General features: G+C 36.7%; 1 protein-coding gene across 13 annotated transcripts in view; it reads right to left on the bottom strand.

Moving 5' to 3' along the window:
• Positions 1-12394, bottom strand: part of PRKAG2 (protein kinase AMP-activated non-catalytic subunit gamma 2) — a 614065-nt gene that overhangs the window by 104026 nt on the left and 497645 nt on the right. The gene's annotated exons all lie outside the window — the stretch shown is intronic.

A 12394-nucleotide genomic window follows, 5' to 3' on the forward strand; every position in this document is an offset into this window, starting at 1 on the left:
ATAAAAACCCTGCACCATCAGTAAGCAGGATACCATTTTTGTGGGGCGTCAAACCTGCCTGGGACTTCTGAGAAACTGTGGCAGAGACTTTAGAGCTGTCTCATTCTAAGGACCAGAAGGCTGGTCTACTTCTTTTCCTCATTGGTTGGGGAACTCTGGCATTTTTGCTCTGCCTCAGGCACTGACCCAGAGGTCCAGCTGCCAGAGAATGCCCTCATGAAGAGACAAAGGGAGCTGTTGAAATCTATGAAAACCTGGAGTAGGTTAATAGTATGTAATACAGCACCAACAGCATCTGCTACTAATAACTTCCACTGTACAAGATGCTGGGATGTTATCAATGAATAAGACAGACATGGTTCCTGTCCTCACAGATCTTACAAACTAGTGGAAGAGAGAGACATTAAATATTACTACATTGTCATAAGTACTACACCAAAGGAGAAGTATGGGGTTTATGAATGGTTGTCACTGGCCATCAATGAGTGAATGAATGGATAAATGAAATGTAAATTAGAGCGCTTCCATTTTTCTCAAAACATTTATCTAGCAAGAAATACAGGGGTACTGGATAAGACAGAATTGAATCCCAGAAAGTTCTTACAATAGCAGCACTGAATGTTCTAATCCATTTCCATTGTCACTGCTCTCTCATCACTAAAGATAATGCTTATCATGCTGTGGAATGTATAGTTTCTTTGCAGCCTATTCAGCGGGAGGTTTGTGCAAATACCAATTTCAAAGATCAACTGTAATCAAGCATAAGTTTAACTTATATTGAAATTATAAATTGTCTGCCAAGACTATACTTCTAAAATTTGAATGAATGGAACCAAGAGGAAAAACTATAATATAATGTAACAATCCATCTTCAGGAAAGAAAACTTTACAAACTGACATTAATGAATTCAAGACTTTCCTTCTATAAAAGAAGTTTATATATGCTCATTTCACCATATAAATACTTAAAAAAAAACCTTTTAAATACTTTAAAGCATAAAAATTCAAACTTTAGAATTTTTGAAATTCTACAAGTTTTGTAATAGGAACCTATATTAAAGGTATGGTACCATCATAATTCTTCTGTTGATTTTTTAAACCTTTAAATTAATATTTTAGACTAGATTTAAATTTATAGAAAAGTTGTGAAGACAGTACAAAGCATACCTGTACACCTCACATCTGCTTTCCCCTTGATGTTAACACCTTACATTACTATGGTACGTTTGTCACAGCTAACGAACCAACACTGATATATTATCATTTATTAAAGCCAATATTTTATTAAAATTTCCTTAGTTTTTACCTAATGCCCTTTATCTACTCCTGGAACTTATTTGGGTTTCACATCACATGAAGCCGCCCATGTCTCCTTAGGCTCCTCCTGATTGTGACAGTTCCCAACTTCCCTTGTTTCTGATGACCCTGACAGTTATGAGGGTTATCAGTCACGCATTTTGTAGCACATCCCTCACTTAGGACTTACCTGATGGCTTTCTCATGATTAGACTGCAGTTACGGGTTTTGAAGAGGAAGACCACAGAGGCAGAGTGCCATTATCACATCATATCGAGGGTATCCACCATCATCACAGCTGATCATATGTTGGTACTGACCTTGATCATCTGGCCAATAGAGTGGCTGTCAGGTGTGTCCAGTGTAAAGTTACCATTTTCCCTCCCTTACTCTTCGGAAGTAAGTCACTATGTACATACAGCCCAACACATAAGGGGTGAGGAGTTATGATCCACCGCCTTGAGTGGGGAGAAGGTACATAAATTATTTGGAATTCTTCTATAGAGGAGAGTTATCTATTTAATTATTCAATCATTTATTTACATCAGTATGGACTCATGGATATCTAGTTTATACTATGGGTTATAAGCCAATACTAATTTATTTCGTTGCTCCAGTTGTTCCAACTTTGGCCACTCGGAGGTCTATCGGTTGGCCCCTGTATTCCCTTGACATCCTCTGTTGATTTTTTAAAGAAACAAATAACTGGTTGTTGTAGGGATTACAATATGCATTTTTGTTCTTTTTTGTATGCTGTATGGCAGGAATCACATTTCATTCTTTTTCCCTGTGAGTATTCCATTATTGCTGAATTTTTGTTTGCCTTTTGTTTGTTTTTTACTTGCTTGTTTGGGAAGTGCATGGGCCGGGAATTGAACCGGGTCTCCTGTGTGGTAGGTGAGAATTCTACCACTGAACTGCCCTTGCATCCCCTATAATAGGCATTTCAACTTACCACAATTTAAAACAGCAATTTTGCTACATTAAATCCAGTAAAATACAGCAACTTTGTTTCAATATAACACCATTTCCTTTACTCTTTGAGTTGTCATATATAGATACTATATATACATAAAAAATATATCACATCTTGGCAACGTGGGACAGAGATCCTGGAATGAGCTGAGACTCAGCATCAAGGGACCGAGAAAAACCCTAGAATGAGCTGAGAATTAACATCAAGGGATTGAGAGAACCTTCTGGACCAAAAGGGGGAAGAGTGAAATGAGACTAAGTGTCAATGGCTGAGAGATTCCAAACAAAGTCGAGAGGTTATCCTGGAGGTTATTCTTACGCATTAAGTAGATATCACCTTGCTGTTCAAGATGTAGTAGAGAAGCTGGAGGGAACTGCCTGAAAATGTAGAGCTGTGTTCCAGTAGCCATGTTTCTTGATGATGATTGAACAATGATATAGCTTTCACAATGTGACTCTGTGAATGTGAAAACCTTGTGTCTGATGCCCCTTTTATCTACCGTATCAACAAAAGAGTAGAACATATGGAATAAAAATAAATAATAGGGGGAACAAATGTTAAAATAAATTTAGTTTGAAATATTAGTGGTAAATGAAAGCGAGGGGTAAGGGGTATGGTATGTGTAACTTTTTTTCTCTATTATTGTTTTATTTCTTTTTCTAAATCGATGCAAATGTTCTAAGAAATGATGAATATGCAACTATGTGATGATATTAAGAATTACTGATTATATATGCAGAATGGAATGATATCTTGTTTTGTTTCTTTGTTGTTAATTTTTTAATTAATAAAAAAATATATATCACATCTATATGCTATAAAGTCAATGATAGTGTTTCATTGCTTTGTACAATCTTACATCTTTACAGAAATTGAGAAAAGAAAATGCGTATCTATAGTCTTTGGCACTTTCTCATATATTTTTCATTACCAGTGCTTTTCATTTCTACTTACTATTATCTTGTTTTTATTTCCTTTCAGCCTGAAAAAAAACTTCCTGTAATATTTCTTGTAAGGCAGGTCTGTAAGCAATGAATTCTCTGTCTTTGACACCCTGGCAATGGCTTTATTTAACCTCCATTTCTGAAAAACATTCTATTGGCTATAGAATTTTTGGTTGACAGGTTTTTTATTTTAGTACTTTGAATGTCATTCCATAGCCTCTAGGCCTTTTTATCATTCCTGATAAATCACTGTTAATCACAATCTTGTTCCCCTGCACATGATGAATAGTTTTTCTATTCTGTTTTCAAAATTTTGGCTTTTTCAACAGTTTGATCGTTATGTGTCTAGGTATGGATCTCTCTCTGTTTATCCTACTACTTGGAGTTTGTTGAGCTTTTTGGTTCTGTAGTTTTTTTTTTTTCCACCAAATCTGGAAAGATTTTGGACATTATTTCCTCAAATATTTTTATCTACTCTTATCTCTTTCCTTCCTTCTGGACTCCCAACTCATTCATATATGTTGATATGGTTCATACTGTCTCACAAGATTACGAGGCTCTCTTCCTTTTTCTTCAATCTGTTTTCTCTCTATTTTTCAGACTGGGTACTGATCTACCTTCTAGATACTGATCTATCCTCAAGTCCACTGATTCTTTTGCCATCTCGAATCTGCTGTTGAGCTCATCTAGTGAATTTTTCACTGGTTATTATGCTTTTCAATTCCTGAATTTATATTTGCTTCTTTTGGGGAGTACATTCAAACAGTTTTCAAGCCTGCACTGGTTTACTTTCCACAAGGTTCTCTCTGTACTTTCTTGCACATACATAATAGTTTCTAAGCCAGCCAGGGATTTTTGGAGTGCTAAGGCCCTGTCAGGTCTTTGCTGTGCATTTGTGCTCCTGAGCCATCAGTCAGGGATATGTGGAGAACCTGGGCTATCTTAGGTCTCTTCAGTCTCACAGTCAGCTAAGGATGTATACTTGGAGCCCATCTTATTCCTCTACAGCTCCCAGCCAATTTCTGACTAGTCCACTAGTGAGCTTCTTATTCCAAGTAGGACTGCAACTTCAGGGTAGTAGGGTTGTGGGTTCTCATTATTTGTTTCTTCCACAATTTTGTAAAATATACAAAGTCTGACCAAACAGTAAAATATCTAAAACAAATTATAATGAAGTTTATGCTGGTTTGGAGTAAGGAGAGATATTACAGATCTTTATTAGATCAGTACAGTACTAGATCAATTCACAGAAGAAAATAGTCGATTTCAAGTTAGAAAAAGAAAGTTAAATTTCATAAAATGCCCTTTTTATTTTGCTCCTCCAACTTTAATATAAACTTTCTGGTTATAGGTGGCACTGCTTATGCCCTTCACTTTATGGTGAAGTCTTAAACTTCAAGTAGAGGAATAAATGCATAGAAATCAGAGTAATTTAGAGTTAGAGAAAAAAGAAAAAATCCACAACAGGTTGCCTGGAATGAATTATTAAAATTCCCAAGAAGGCAAAAGGTTCAAACTCTCATTATTCAAAAGGTAAGCACAGTTAAGATATTATCAAAATGTTCCATTCTAGCTTTTGTTATTTTATATCACTGGATAGAAGCAAAATTACAGCACTTGGGTTACTGTTCTACAAAATGAAGGAAGCTGTGGAATAATGTTAAATCTTACTACCCTTTATACGTTAACCCAACATTATTATTCAAGGTAGCTACAAAACAGTACTATTGGGAAGTGGATAGCATGTAAATTAAGTGTTTAATTTACAAAGGTTGAAAAACATAACTAAAAAAAAGTAACATCTAAATTTAAATGCAAACAATTATAGACACTAAAATGTATAGGAGTATGTGCAAATTATAGCTGCTTTCCAAAACAGATTTGATTACATGGCTAAATAATTTTGATGATTCTTCACTGCTTACACATCATTCGAAATTTCTAGCAACTTCTAACCCACCTGTCTAAGTTTACCTCCTAGCACATTCTCTTGGAATCTTACGCTCCAGGATCATATCAAAATTTCCTTAGTATATTGTTTTATGTTTCTGCCTATTTACCTGGTACTTTCCCTTAAAGAAACAGTCTCTGTCAATGGAAATACTACTTATCCTTTAAAGTTCAATTCCTCCCATAAAACCTTTCTTAAATTTCCTTAAGTTGGAAGTAATTATTCCATTGGTGACATTTCCATAATACTTAGTAATCCACTTTTGCATTCATCATATGCCTTATATTAAAGTTACAGGTCTGACTCTTCTTTTTGAGGCAGTGAACATGTATACTTCTTTATATTCCCATGACACATTCCTTGTAATGCCTATAAATTGTAATATATTAGAAGATATATAAATAAAATGCAAGAGAACCAAGTATGAATCAAACTCCTTAGGCGGAGATTACTATTAAATCTCTATCCTTTAAAATGATAATAAAAAGCACAGAAGTTTAAAAAATTCTAGGAAATTTAGCTTTATTAATCAGTAAACAAACTATATACTTTCATAGGATTGAATTTTTAGTCAAGGAAAGAATGCACCTATGGACATGCACTGGTTTTATTATTATTATTTTTTTACATCATTAATCTAAAGCTTTAAAAATGTTTTCAGGGTGGGCCATGGTGGCTCAGCAGGCACAGTTCTTACCTGCCATGCTGGAGACCTGGGTTCGGTTCCCAGTGCCTGCCCATGTGAAAAAAAAAAAGGTTTTCAAGTATACTTTATAAGAAGGTATTTTCTGATTCTATTGGGGTAAAACAAAGCATAACTGACTAGGATTGTGGAAGTCCTTAAAATATTCACAGTACTGTATCCATATTTTAAAAAATTCCTTCAAGTATAGCAAAAAATTTTATAAATTTACATTTCAGAGTTAATCACTGTATTAATAAATTTTTCCTAAAACACATTTAAACATTTTAATTTATTAAGAGTTTGTACAAAATGTGTTTTAAGATGATGTAATTAAAAAAAAAAAGGTGTGATTGAGTATTTGTGACTTTATACCAAAATGAAGAAGATAGATTGTCACTGATAATTTGGTTAGTCAAGCAAAAATATTAAAGGATAATTTAAAAGACAGATACCAATATGAAATGGTTTTGGTTATATACCTAAATCAAATTAAAAGCAAGATGACAAATGAGAAAAAGGCTCAAAAATGGATTTCAAGGAACCCAATTATAAAGAGAATGACTACTAACTAATCTAGTACTAATTGGACAGTTACCACCATTCATCCATTACAGATTTTCTTACCACCATTACTAAAAACAAAGTAATGAGTGAATGAGAAGACTTTAAGTTAACAGAACTTATAAAAACATTAAAATACCAAACTGAGTTTTATAATTAATGTAACTTTAGCTAGATTTTTCTCTGAAATCCACTCGCCAAATGACTTGTCCTTTAATTCTTATCAATAACCACATTACTGGTCTTTTAATAACAAGGGAGGAACAGTTTTCCACTGTTTGAGATTAAGGTATTCACCCTGGGCCAGCAAGTTCTATGGGGAACTGACCTTATACTTGATTTCTTAAATTCTACTCCTACAAATCTTGTTTAGTCTAAAGGAAGATTGCCCCATCACTCTCATGGGATGGCCAGGCCACTTTCAGATGGGGTTGAGTCCCAACTAGAGAGAGGAGCTTTTAAATGTAAGAAGGAAAAAACCCTCTGCACAGCAATTATCCGATGTTTAGTGATTTGATGAATACTATTTCCCTACCAGCTTGTCACTTATCTGGTCTATTTTAGACACATTTTTGTCACTTGAAGGGTAAAATGAGCAGCATAAAATCACTAATCTAGTTCTATCAATTGTCCAGCATATTTTACCACTAAGACTACCACTACCAAGTCTAATTTTATCTTTTGCTCTATACATTTTAACATATTCAGGGATTGCTACCTATCTCCTAATCATTAAAAAATCTTAATTCGCCTAGACCTTATGAATATTTCCAATCAAAATTCTGAAAATGACCATGGATACCAATGACAAGTAAACTCTGACATTTTCTACTTTATTTTTAAGGCAAAAGGAATACAGAGGAAATGCCTGCCAGGCTGGTGAACAGACAGAATGCTGCAATGCAAGTGCCCAGCAAGCAGTTTGGCTAATCTGGAACTTACCCTCTGGATGAAAGGTCAGTGGTTATCATCTTTTACACTGTCAAAAGTCTCCTGTTCTCTTTCCTTCCATATTCTGTACATATTATTTAAAGGCTTTGTCTACTAAAAATCTTCATTTACCAAGCAATAATTGTTGCAGCTTGAAAATGCACTTAGGTAAGCGTTGTGCAGCACTTTAGAGGGATCACCATATTTCAGAAACTGTTCTCATGCTCATGCTCAAAGTTTAAGATTTTGTAACTATCGGTCTATAGGAAATTTATTATTCAAGCTGAATAAATGAGTAACTGATGGGTAGACTAAAATACCAATTAATTTATACATAGATAAAAGCCAAATTAGAAACAGAAGACTTCTTGGTAAACACAGAATCATAGAAAATAATGATTTAAATGATTACTGAGCTATAAATCTAGGAATGTCTGAAGCAGCCATCTCAGATGATAAGTAAACTGAGTAATAGAGGGGGCTGTAATGCATCGTCTTTGCTAGGAAAGATACTGTCACACTTGTACTAGGTTCTACTGATTTCACATACATGATCTCATATAAAATTAAGATAGTAAAAACCCAGAGTCTATAGGAACATCAGTGTTTTACTTGCTTCCTAATTTTTTGTGCTCGCTTTTGTTGGAGAGTATTGTAATCTGTATCACTAAAAGGCTTTATTAAAACCAATACACTTCAGAACTGGAATTATGTACAAGGAGAAAATGAGAATTTAAATCATTCCTCTCAGCACTTTTCTTCCTCAGGTTTTGGATACTGTCACATACTTTAATAAATGTAAGTCACTACAGAACCTTCTCATATGTGTTCATATTTTACTCCTCCCCTTAACAATGAAATGGAAGGTTTACAAGGCTTGCTAAAGAACATTTAGGTATCAGGGTTTTTACCTCTAAAATCACACCACAGAGACCGTGCATAGGGCTACTCTCCCCTATTTATCCACAAAGGTGAGGGGGGCAAAGGCAAGGCGGCTAGAGACCCCACCCATGGACCCCCACCCTAGTAGGACACTGCTATGACGCTGGTTTCTGTGCAGCAACCTGTGGCTCCACCTGCTTCCACCGACGCTTCTCCAGCAGGCCCAGGAATTTTTGCCATAATCTGGTTATGGTCCTGCCTATCACAGCCAATTCTATGCACTATCATCAGTCCCGGTTTTGCCCCACTTCCCTACTTTCTGCTTGCTTTAGCTCCATAGTTCTCAACTGTTCCACAGTTCTCAGCTTCTATTACAAAAATGAATGCTCAGCAGACTGTCCAGCCACCACCTGAAAGAGGCTCTGTGCTGCCAGTCCGGCAAAAAGACTGGAAGAACTCCAACACCCCTATTCCCCATTTAAATCTGATACAAAGTTGAATCCCCATCTCCATTATTTATAATGACTTAATATTATATTTTAAGTCATATATTCATTAACCACAGGTCAGAGTAAAAGATTCAAACTATGTTTTAAAGAGCTAAGTGCACAAGGATGAAATGGCATTTTTAAACAAAGTTTACATATTGCCCTGAACTTCATTTAAAAAAAAAAATTCAGAGAGGACTTCCTGGAAGATGGCGGCTTAGTAAGACGTGCGGATCTTAGTTTCTTCTCCAGGATACCTACTAGGGGAGTAGAAACGATACAGAAAGCGCCCAAAGCCACAACAGAGATAAAAAAGACAGCGTACCCCATCCTGGAACGGCTGGCTGGCTGAGAGAAGCAGCTCGGGTGAGATCGCCGAGGCGCGCGGGCCTTACCGGGCGGGGTGGCAAGCGGCCGGAGTTACTCCCTTCCCCCTTCCCAGGCCGGCTGGGAGAATTGGAGAGGTGGTCCCCTGAAACCAAGGCGACTGGCGCCCACACCACGCGCAGCCCCCGGACCAACTGAGAGAATTGGATCGGAAACCCCCAGGCCGCGGAGAACGGTGACCCCGTGACTCCCGGGGAACGTGCACTCTCTCGGGCGGGCCGCTGCCGCTGGCGCCCTCCCGCCACGCGTGTTGCCCAGGGCCGACTAGGAAATTCGGACGGGCTCTTTCCCTGGCTGCGGCGACCAGCAACCCTCCCTGCGTTCGGACCCCGGGCCGACTCAAGCCGCTTCGGCTAGCGAACCCCCAGGACGGCGAGAGTTTTCCAAAGTTTAAGGTCCCACAGCACCTTTTACTGGTGGGACCCGCAGACAAACGTGTGCCACGAGCGCCACCTACTGGGCAGGATAAGAAAAACAGAACCCAGAGATTTCACAGAAAAATATTACAACCTTGCTGGGTCCAACACCAAGAGAAATCTGAATAAATGCCCAGACGCCAGCAGCAGAAGATAACTGTCCACGCTCAAAAGATTGAGAATATGGCTCAGTCAAAGGAACAAACCAATAGCTCAAATGAGACACAAGAGCTGAGACAACTAATGCTGAATATACGAACAGAAATGGAAAACCTCTTCAAAAATGAAATCGATAAATTGAGGGAGGACATGAAGAGGACATGGGCTGAACATAAAGAAGAAATAGAAAAACTGAAAAAACAAATCGCAGAACTTATGGAAGTGAAGGATAAAGTAGCAAACATAGAAAAAATAATGGATACCTACAATGATAGATTTAAAGAGACAGAAGATAGAATTAGTGATTTGGAGGATGGAACATCTGAATTCCAAAAAGAAACAGAAACTATAGGGAAAAGAATGAAAAAATTTGAACAGGGTATCAGGGAACTCAAGGACAATATGAACCGCACAAATATACGTGTTGTGGGTGTCCCAGAAGGAGAAGAGAAGGGAAAAGGAGGAGAAAAACTAATGGAAGAAATTATCACTGAAAATTTCCCAACTCTTATGAAAGACCTAAAATTACAGATCCAAGAAGTGCAGCGCACCCCAAAGAGATTAGACCCAAATAGGCGTTCTCCAAGACACTTACTAGTTAGAATGTCAGAGGTCAAAGAGAAAGAGAAGATCTTGAAAGCAGCAAGAGAAAAACAATCCATTACATACAAGGGAAACCCAATAAGACTTTGTGTAGATTTCTCAGCAGAAACCATGGAAGCTAGAAGACAGTGGGATGATATATTTAAAATACTAAAAGAGAAAAACTGCCAACCAAGACTCCTATATCCAGCAAAATTATCCTTCAAAAATGAGGGAGAAATTAAAACATTCTCAGACAAAAAGTCACTGAAAGAATTTGTGACCAAGAGACCAGCTCTGCAAGAAATACTAAAGGGAGCACTAGAGTCAGATACAAAAAGACAGAAGAGAGAGATATGGAAAAGAGTGTAGAAAGAAGGAAAATCAGATATGATATATATAATACAAAAGGCAAAATGTTAGAGGAAAATATTATCCAAACAGTAATAACACTAAATGTCAATGGACTGAATTCCCCAATCAAAAGACATAGATTGGCAGAATGGATTAAAAAACAGGATCCTTCTATATGCTGTCTACAGGAAACACATCTTAGACCCAAAGATAAACATAGGTTGAAAGTGAAAGGTTGGGAAAAGATATTTCATGCAAATAACAACCAGAAAAGAGCAGGAGTGGCTATACTAATATCCAACAAATTAGACTTCAAATGTAAAACAGTTAAAAGAGACAAAGAAGGACACTATATACTAATAAAAGGAACAATTAAACAAGAAGACATAACAATCATAAATATTTACGCACCGAATCAGAATGCCCCAAAATACGTGAGGAATATACTGCAAACACTGAAAAGGGAAATAGACTCATATACCATAATAGTTGGAGACTTCAACTCACCACTCTCATCAAGGGACAGAACATCTAGACAGAAGATCAACAAAGAAATAGAGAATCTGAATATTACTATAAATGAACTAGACTTAATAGACATTTATAGGACATTACATCCCACAACAGCAGGATACACCTTTTTCTCAAGTGCTCATGGATCATTCTCAAAGATAGACCATATGCTGGGTCACAAAGCAAGTCTTAACAAATTTAAAAAGATTGAAATCTTACACAACACTTTCTCGGACCATAAAGGAATGATGTTGGAAATCAATAATAGGCAGAGTGCCAGAAAATTCACAAATACATGGAGGCTCAACAACACACTCCTAAACAACGAGTGGGTCAAAGAAGAAATTGCTAGAGAAATTAGCAAATACCTCGAGGCGAATGAAAATGAAAACACAACATATCAAAACTTATGGGACACAGCAAAGGCAGTGCTAAGAGGGAAATTTATTGCTCTAAATGCCTATATCAGAAAAGAAGAAAAGGCAAAAATTCAGGAATTAACTATCCATTTGGAAGAACTGGAGAAAGAACAGCAAGCTAACCCCAAAGCAAGCAAAAGGAAAGAAATAACAAAGATTAGAGCACAAATAAATGAAATTGAAAACATGAAAACAATAGAGAAAATCAATAAGGCCAGAAGTTGGTTCTATGAGAAAATCAATAAGATTGATGGGCCCTTAGCAAGATTGACAAAAAGAAGAAGAGAGAGGATGCAAATAAATAAGATCAGAAATGGAAGAGGAGACATAACTACTGACCTCACAGAAATAAAGGAGGTAATAACAGGATACTATGAACAACTTTATGCTAATAAATACAACAATTTAGAGGAAATGGACGGGTTCCTGGAAAGACATGAACAACCAACTTTGACTCAAGAAGATATAGATGACCTCAACAAACCAATCACAAGTAAAGAAATTGAATTAGTCATTCAAAAGCTTCCTAAAAAGAAAAGTCCAGGACCAGATGGCTTCACATGTGAATTCTACCAAACGTTCCAGAAAGAATTAGTACCAATTCTCTTCAAACTCTTCAAAAAAATCGAAGTGGAGGGAAAACTACCTAATTCATTCTATGAAGCCAACATCACCCTCATACCAAAACCAGGCAAAGATATTACAAAAAAAGAAAACTACAGACCAATCTCTCTAATGAATACAGATGCAAAAATCCTCAATAAAATTCTAGCAAATCGTATCCAACAACACATTAAAAGAATTATACATCATGACCAAGTAGGATTCATCCCAGGTATGCAAGGATGGTT

The sequence above is a fragment of the Tamandua tetradactyla genome, chromosome 1 (genome assembly GCF_023851605.1).
Source record: "Tamandua tetradactyla isolate mTamTet1 chromosome 1, mTamTet1.pri, whole genome shotgun sequence".
NCBI classification, from domain to species: domain Eukaryota; kingdom Metazoa; phylum Chordata; class Mammalia; order Pilosa; family Myrmecophagidae; genus Tamandua; species Tamandua tetradactyla.